This window comes from Spermophilus citellus (assembly GCF_964194105.1).
Source record: "Spermophilus citellus genome assembly, chromosome: 17".
In the NCBI taxonomy this organism is placed as follows: Eukaryota; Metazoa; Chordata; class Mammalia; order Rodentia; family Sciuridae; genus Spermophilus; species Spermophilus citellus.
In genome coordinates this window covers 49,727,042-49,736,461 of record NC_138199.1, presented here as the reverse complement: position 1 = coordinate 49,736,461, position 9,420 = coordinate 49,727,042, and positions in this window count along the sequence as shown.

Here is a 9,420-nt window from a genome sequence, read left to right as displayed (position 1 = left end):
GAAGTCTCCGCCACCCCACCCCCACCCTCCACATCTCCTCATCCCCAACAAAAACCAATCTAGACTCGAATGTCGTCCATCAAATGCACCAATATGTGGTTATTTATAGGCTACCCCCTTCTAAGAAGGCAGCCTGGTTTTTCCTCCTCTCTCTCTTTTCTCTGAGCTTTCCCCTCAGGAGCAGCCAGGGGAACGGTGGGATTCGATATTTGAAAAGCTGCACAATGAGGTTCCCATCCCTCGGATTCTAGGGTAGGGGGGCGTAGAAGTGTCTTGATTGGAAATGAATTAATTAGAAGTGAGGCTCTTCCAGTCTCTGAGTTGAGTTATTTATAGTGTTCGGTTAATTTTGATAATTAACACTGGGAAGGAATAGCGAGTTCCGGGCAACGCAGTGCCGCCAACAGAGACAGCTTCCCGCCCCGACGGCTACCCCGCCCCCCCCCCCCCCCGTGCTGCTCCATTTGGACTCTGTCAAAATAGGCTACTCCCCGAGTCCCTGGGATTTCCAAAAGTAGAACAAAAGAGGGAAGGCCAAAGGCATGGGGCCCTAGGGGACTCAGGCTTTGGGGGGTCTCATGTCTCAGGTCTCCCATCCTGTCTAGCATCAGGCTGATGCCTGTCTCCTCCCTTGGTCAAATGTCCTTTTGGAGAAGCAGGGACTAGGTTGCTGGTCTGGGTGGAAATTCTGCAGTGTAGCCCACTGAACTGGGGCGTGCTGGAGAAGCTGTACCTGAGGTTTGGGCAGAGATGCCCTCTCTGTCAAAACAGCCAGGGAAAGAAAGGCCAAACTAACTAAGGTGACATGAACCAGAGATGGACAGACAGCTACCAGGTTTGGAAAGAGAAAGAAGATAGAACAGGAGGGACTGCAGCAGGGTGGGGTGGGGGGTGGCTTCGATGCAGAACTTCCTGCCTACCTGGGATAGTGAGGGAGTCTTGAGGGGAAGGAGTGATCCATTACCTATAAGGGACAGGGATTTTCAGAGTTTGCCCCCAACATGTCTGTCCAGCTCATTCTTCTTTTGCTCCCCTCACCTCTAGGCTATTCCCGTCCCCAGCACCCTGTTCATGTTCCTGAACCCCTATGCCATGTTCACTACCAGAATGGCCTCCTCTGCTGGGGACATCTGCACTCCCTCCTTCTGAGGGTCACCCTTGCTCAAGGTCCAGTTTTCATGCTGCCTCCTCTGGGCCCTGTGGAATTGGTGGCCTCCCTTTCTTAGTGTCCCCTAACTATGGCTGGCAGAATTCTTTGTGGTGTCGGGGGTAAAAAGTGCCTGGAAACATGAGCTGGATTCTGAAGGGTCCTGAAGACCTCTCTGTGGAGTTTGGCACCTTCCCTGGAGGGGAGCTGGGGGGTAGGTTGGGCTCAGGGCAGCCCTCTGACAGCAGGATGGTTCCCCAGGCAGAGACAAGGACCAACTCTCCACCCAAGTGAAGAGCAGGTGGGACCACCCAGCACAGGTACAGGAAGTGGTGGGAGGTCTTTCTCCCTGGGTAGCTTCTGATAATCCTACTGGAGCACAGAGGTGGTCTGGAACATGGAGAGGAACTTCAAACGACAATGTCCTGTTTTACACTCTCAGAGGGAAGCTCCACTCCAGGGCCTGCCAAGGACTGGAGCCAGACCGGAAATGGGATCTATGACCAAGGGCCACAGGCTCCTGTTGTTCCTGCGGCTGGTGCCAGCTCCTCCACCTCCTCCACCTCCTCCTTCCCTCCTCTCCCTGCGGATGTTCTCAGGTGTCTCCACCAAATCCCGCCCCCCTGGCCTCTTCTCTCTCCTCTCCTAATTCCTGGGGGGAAAGGGGAGGAAGAATGGTGGGGCCTTCTGCTGCTGCTGGCTTCTGCCTGCTTTCCAACTCCTCATCTTTTTAGCACAGTGTGCTGTGTCTGCACACTGCTCCCCCTGCCCCTAGCCTTCCCCGACCTGCCCTCACAGGCACTTGGCCTCTTCCCCAGTTGCATCTAAAGTCCTTCTGAGGGACTCCTACTCTGCAGCCCCATGGCCCTCCCATTCTTCCAGCCACCCATCTCTACACGTTGGTACCCTGAGCCACCCCTGTGTTGGTGCAGGGGGTTACTTATCCATTTTCTGTCCTGAATTTTGTTAGACTCAGGCCTCCTTAAGGAGAGTGACTTGATCCCTCCCTCCCGAAATGGAGGACTCCCCAATAGTTAGAGTCTATGAATGGCCTTCCTTCTTTTCCTCACTCCAGCCTGCCCTATGCCCCACCCACCTGTCTATATCCTCTGGCCCTCGTGCCCAGTGGCCTCCAGGTCCCTGCTTCTTTCTCTGGCCAGGGCCTGTGGGTATGTGAATGCTCTAGACCAGGCCCCTTGACCCCAGGCCACCAGGGGACAACCCTCAGACACCTCGGAGTGTTTTCCCCCTGCTTTTTAGCCTAGCGACCTTGGGGAGCCGCTGTTCTGTCTCCAGCTTCCTTTGAAAGGAGAGCACATTTTTAATTAAAGTGGAAAAAGAGCTGAAAATCTGTTCGCATTTAATCATCTTGACGACCTTTTTGCTTAAGAGTTTCCAGCTGAGGGGGGAGCGCTGGGGAGGGGAGGCCAAGGCATTGCTGTTCTGGGCCTGGGTCCGGAAGGGGGAGGGGGAGCCTCTGCAGGGATGAATAATGGAGCAGGGGCGGAGGTGGCTGGGCTCAGAGTGCCGACACAGCACTTCCCCTGCGAGCAGGAGCCTCCAGGAGGCGCCCCCCCACCTCCCTCCTGGGCACCCAGTGGGCTGGACAAGAACCGGACTCAGACCCCAGAGAGCAGGACAGGGCCAGTGTGGGAAAGATGGTTTTCTGGTTACAGGTGAAAAAACAAGCCTGGAGGAGCCCAGGGAGTGGTCCCTGTCATATAGGGAGTTGGGGCAAGGCTGAGGGAGAACCCATCACCTGCCTCCTACTCAAGGCCATCTTGCCACACATAGCTGCAACTGCTCTACAAGCCCCTTTCCCTCATCTGCTCCTCTAAGAGAGCTGGAATATGCAGGGCACACTGCTGGCCTCAACTATAGATACCTCTGGGCTGTTGGTTTGTTTTGTTTTTTTTGTTTTGTTTTTTTGGTACTGGGGATTGAACCCAGGGGCACTCCCAGGGGCACTCAACCACAGGTTATATCCCCAGCCCTTTTTCATATTTTATTTAGAGAGACAGGTCCTTGCTGAGTTGCTTAGGGCCTCACTAAATTGCTGAAGCTGGCTTTGAACTTTCTGTCCTCCTGTCTCAGCCTCCTAAGCCACTGGGATTACAGGCATGCACCACCACTCCCAGCCTTCTGGGCTGTTCATTTCTGAAATCCAACAGGTGGCCTAGAATGTGTAACTGGGAACCTTGTGTCCCCGCTCCAGGTGTGAAACACCCCTGTTTGATTTAGGAACCCCTTAGACTAGGAGATCCCCAAGGCCATGGGCTCTGGTCCTGTCCAGCAGAGGAGAGAAGAGAGGAGAGTACAGTTGTAGTTTTCTCCATGTTCCAGACCACCTCCTTACTCCTATGAGCCTCAGAGCACCCAGGCAAGGGCTCTGGTTTTTTGTTTTGGGTTTTTTTTTTTTTTTTTTTTGGCAGTGTTGAGGATTGAACCCAGGGCCTTGTGCATGCAAAGCAAGCACTCTACCAACTGAGCTGTATCCCCAGCCCCCAGACTAAAGTTTCCCCCAAGCCAGGGCCACACATCTTCTTCCTTCTCCTAGAAGGTGGCCAGGAAGCATGTGCAGTAGTGATACCAAAAGAACTGATGCAAGAGAAACTGGTGCCTCAAATTTGCTGTTCTGCAGTTCCTAGCCCTGCCTCTCAGGTCTCCTGGAAGAACAGACCCTGCCTTGTGATGGGTGGGACTGGGAAGTGATACTCCTCCTTCAGTTTCTCCCTTTCCGGCCGCCAAGGGCTCTTCCCTCCAATGGAGAGGGGTGAGATGACTTTGTCCAGACTCTGCATCCATGCCCTCTGCCCTCCCCTGCTGGAAACCAACCCAGACAATTGCACTTGACCCCACTTTCCAGACACACTAGAGTGTGATAAGCTTGAGCCTGGGACATCTCCTCCCCCAGAAATTCCCGTGGGAATTTCACTGAAGCCCAAGGCCTGCCACAGCTCTGGTTCTTATCTGCAGCAGGAAGGACCCTGGGCCCAGTCTCCAGTGATGAAATGTCATCTCACCCCTCATCCGGTCTCCAGCCTGCAGGCCAGAAGCCGCCAATCAGTAATAGCATCTAACACAATGAGACTAATTGACATCTCTCTAGCTTCCCTGACTTTCAAAACACATTTGTATTCAATGCTCACTTGATTCTTCAGAGTTATTCTGTGAAGCTCCTACCTTAGGCCCATTTTATGGATGAGGAACTGAGGCCCAGGGCAAGGAAGGGCGGAGCCCAAAACCATATAGCAAATAAATGAAAGGCTGGGTTTTCCAGTGGTTCATCCTCTTGGGGGCCTGGTTCATCCTGTTCATCCACTCTAGGCTCACTTCCCACTTGCTGACTCAACCATGGGGCAGTCCTAGTTTGTCTTTAAAACATCTTGTCTGTCCTTAAGAATGTAGGGAAAAAAGTAAGGAAGAGGACTGAATCCTTCAGAACTCCGGAGCAATTCTGTGATCTCAGGGGCAGGGAAGGATCAGAGGTGAGAGTTGGGAGGAACACCTTAGTAGAGGGCTGTTATTGAAGAAATGAGTGCTCAGAGAAGAAAGAGTGTCTGGGCCACAGGGCCCCTGTATCCCTTACCTGTGCCCTTACCACAAGCCCTGGAACTTTCTATTCAAGGCCTCAGGATAGCACTGCCCACTCTGGGTACCCCCTCTCCAAGTCTGGGGAAAATTGAATCCCTCTCACCTATATTTGAGTGACTCAATCAGATCTTGCTGTTCCTTTGCAGTATGCAGGGGTACAGCAGGAGGCAGGAGGTGGCCTTTGAAGGAAAAAAACGGTAGAGGGGAAGACCTTGACTTATTCTATTGTTATGACACTGGAAGAGGGAGGGCAATTTCAGGGGGGCGTCCTTATGCAAGCTTCAGAATGGATGTAGGACACGTTGTCGAGAAATGTGGGTTGGATGGGCTCCTTGCGGGACAGAATGGACCTAGGAAGGTGGCTCTGGCCTGAGACTGGAGCAGACGGTGCAGAAGGGCACTGTGCAGTTGGTCCACTTTGACACTCAAGTTAAATTAACTGAACTCCAAAATTGCTAACTCCTCCCACCCCTCTCACTACTAATTCAGCTCCAGAATTAAACCTGCTGATCCCAACCAACCCCGGCCCCACCGTAGCCACTCATTGGACATCTGCCCCTGCCTTGTAGCCCAGAAGGAGGCAGCTCAGAGCAATCTCTGCATCATGCTTCAAAGCCACCAAGCAGGCTGCTCCTCATGGGGAGGACAGGGGGAGTGGGTTTCACTTACCTTGCCTGGCCGCCTGCCCAGGGCAGATGGAAGGCAGCTGGGGAGGCCCAGCACTTCCTCTGTCCCTCTCCCTCTCATTCTCCCTTAGAAATTCTTGTCACCTTGCCCCCCTCCCTTCACTCCCTCTCTGGTTGGACATGGGAATTGGGGGACTGGTAGTGATCCCCTCAAGGCAGGAGAAGGGAGAGCTGGCAAAGATCAGTCTCCTGCCTTGCTTCCGCCCATCCCACCAGGCCCCCAAGTGCAAATTCTATAAGGCACCTAGGAGGGAACCTGTGAGTGGCAGCTGGAGGTGGAGTTCAGTCCCTCCGAGATGAGCTTCTCTCTCTCCTGACCCACACAGTGACTGCTCATGGTCCAGTGGGGAGAAGGCTAAAGGAGCTGGGGTAGAGGGCAGGAGTCACTTGGGAATGGTGGGGTGCTGGTGAGAAGGGATACTGGAGGGCCATGCATAGAAGAGTGGGGCAGCAGCAGAAGCAGGGACCATGTTTTCCTTCTGGGCAGATGGCTAACCTTTTCAAGTTTCAGTCTCCTCATCTGTAAAATGGTGACCCCAATGCTGCCTTCGTGGAATTGCAGTGGGGATGAGGGAGATAGTTGTGTGAATCTTGTGCTCACAGAATGGTCTAGAAGTAGGAGTTCTCTTGTCTCTTCTCCATTTCTGCTTGGAAGGTGGTTGCAGCTGCAGACTGGTTCTCCAGTTGCTGCTGGGGACATGTGACAGGCACAGGGAGCTACAAGCTGTATATTGCCTAGGGACTGAGGTGAGGCGGCTGGAATGGAATGGGAGGAGAGGGAGTGTGAGTTAGGGAGAGTCCCTTCCTGGAGCGCCAGGGTGACAGTGGGGTATGTAGAATAGGGTAGGTGTTGTGCCTCCTACTTGAACTGCTGTAGTCTAACCCACCATGGCCCCTCCCAGCTCCCTGCTGAACTGCATGGATATTCTCTTCCCTTTTCTCTTAAAGCCCCTGAAGGTCCAGGAAGACTGAGGGGCTCTATGTGGGGAGAAAGGGCCTCTCTGTGTGCAGCTCTGTTATAGGAGTCTGTTCTGGGGGACCCTCCAGGGAAACTAGGCTCCCTTGGTGTTCCTGCCTGGTCCCACTTGCTGGTTACCTCCTAAGAGGCGGCTTGCTCTGCCCTATCCCTTAGTTGTGGCTGCAAAAGCTGAAGATTAGGGGGGAAAGGGCTGAGGAGAGGGTCCTTTGTTGGGCCAGAGGAGACATTTTTGAAAACTACTTGTTTGGAGCCAGAAGTCGTGACACTGGGAAGTCAGGCTCCGTCAGGCAGAGGCTCCATGGGGCTCCAACATGCATCCCAAGAAAAGGGATGAGCCAAAACATCCAGTTTTCATTAGAAACAGGAATCCCTGCAGTTTGTGGCGGTGCAGATGTAGGAAACAGGTGGCATAGTCATTATGGCGGTGATTGTGGTGATGGTCGTAACTAACGATCAAGTGACAGGGTAGTGACAGTATGACCATGGTCATAGAAGTTGTAGTAGTAGTTGGGGTGATTCTGGTAGTGATGCTGAGGGTGGTGGCATGGTGACAGTAGTCATAGTGGTGCTGGGGTAGGTGTAGGTAGGTGGTTGTGATGATGTTGATGACACTCACGGTCATGGCAACTGTGGGTGGTGGTGGCCATGGAGGGGCAGGGGTTGATATAGGTGACTGTGATGGTGACAGTGGTAGTGATGGGTAGTGATGGTGGTAGTTATGATGATGGTTGTCATAATGATGCTGGTTTCAGTATAGGAGGTCATGGTCATGGTGACATGGGTGTCCCAGAAAAAGCATATCCTGATCACAGCTATGCTACAATCAAGACAAAATGCCCCATTAAAAATAACCCTCACATTAAATAACACACCAGGACATCAGCTCCACGTGGGCAGCTGCTTTTCATCACCACTAAATCCCCAGTGTCTAGAAGATTGCAGGGCCTATAGTAGGTGCTCAATACATGCACGTGGAATGAAGAAGGGATTGAGTCACTCCCACGATGAACACTATATTACCTTATTTGACTCCTACCATCCCATTTCATGATCCCCATCTCCTAGATGAGAAAACTGAGGCTCGAGAGATGATATCACCTGCCTACAACCACACGGGGATAAGTTATGGAGGCAGGGTTCTTACTCAGGCCTGTGGATCTCCAGTGTAGGGCTCTTTCCTCGACACACTTCCCAGCCACTCTCCCTACCAGTTCTCAACAGTACATCTCAGTCTTATGCTCTAGCTTAATCATAGAAATATTGCTAATAATAGTAACAATTGCTGTTTGTAATTGTTCAAGTAAAGCTTAAATGATCAAGACCATGGAAATTATTAATAACCCAGGCCCAGCCATAGTGGTGTGGGTCGTATTAAATTGTGTTGAGATGGATAACCTTGGCATTAATAGTAACTGGGATCATAAATTAATAACTGGAGTATTTAAATTAATGCCACACTGTCAATACCCATGGTAGTAAGCAGCTTAATGCTGCTATTAGTACTAATGTTGCCCCTTCCTGCCTTCCATGAACTCAGCTGAGAGGAAAGCAGGTCCATAAAAGCAGTGGGAGGAGGAGACATTTAGAAGAGTTCCCCATCCGGGAGGAGGGCATCCTCAGAGACTTCTGAAAAGGTGCTCACTGCCTGGCCTCTTTTGCCCAGCCATGGCAGCTTGTGAACACGAACGTTCAAAGCCACAACGATGTCTACCTGTGCTTTCCCTTGGACTTCGCTGGTTACACGTGGAAAATTCAAGAGACAGAGTCCTGCTTCCTGGCCCTGTGGATGAATAGCTTCTGCTGATCTAGGAAGTCACCTCCCAATGGCCAGCAGGCCCACTTTGCAAATGCTCTTGGTCTTCCCCTTGTTCTATCATTTGGTAGGGGTTTTGCAAACCCCCTACCCCACCAGCTCTGTGCTTCAGGGCCTTGATGGCAGAACCAGGAAAGGGTGGGAACAGGCAAAAGGTGCCTTTCTGGGGGTAGGGTGCTTTCCACAAAAGATTGGTGGCCCACTCACTAGGTTGGCTGGACATGTCATTTAACCTACCAAGATTTCTAGAGCATTACAAGGGTAATGCTAGGGATACCTACATAGCACATGGATGGATACATGGACATAAATGCATTCAACCACTTTCCCATTGATTCCATTCTACACAACACTACTGAACACCTACTGTGTACCAGGCTTTCAGATAAGAAGACAGTTCCTGCCCGCAGGAAGCTTATAAAACTCTTGGAAACAGTCTAGTGAAGACTGTTATTGAGAATGCATCTAGGGCTGGGGATGTGGCTCAAGTGATAGCGGGCTCGCCTGGCATGCGTGCAGCCCGGGTTCGAACCTCAGCACCACATACAAACAAACCTCAGCACCACATACAAACAAAGATGTTGTGTCCGCTGAAAACTAAAAAATAAATATTAAAATTCTCTCTCTCTCTCTTTAAAAAAAAAGAGAGAATGCATCTATGTGTTTATTATGTACAGGTGTGTGTTTATGGATGTATGTGTACTTATGTGACTGTACACGTGAGGCCTCATGTGGATGTGACATGTGCACATGTGTGTAGACATGTGAATGGCACATCACATGTGCATGTCTGTATGCCTGTGGAGGTGCCCATGAAGGACATGCAGGTTTACAGGTGTGCATGAGGATAGTGTGGGCATATGTGAGTGCATAGCACATATGCAGGTGAGCATGAGAGTGTGTGCATACTGCTGGATTTTGTGTGCACACCTGTGACCCCTTCAAACCCATCATTTGAGAATTCAAATGATGCTGGGATGGACTCCAGCTCGAATGTCCCCGCTGCTCATCATCTGGTCAGGCCACCTGCATCCCTCCCTCCCTCTTGGCCTTTGCCCAGAGATCCCTGCCCTGGGAAGGGGATGGGAAGGGCGTGGTAGAGAGTGGACCTGGATGTGAAGGGCAGGGAGGTCAGCGGACATGCTTGCTGATGACGGCTGTGTAGGGAACCAGGCACCCGGGAATAAACTGAAGTCAGAGA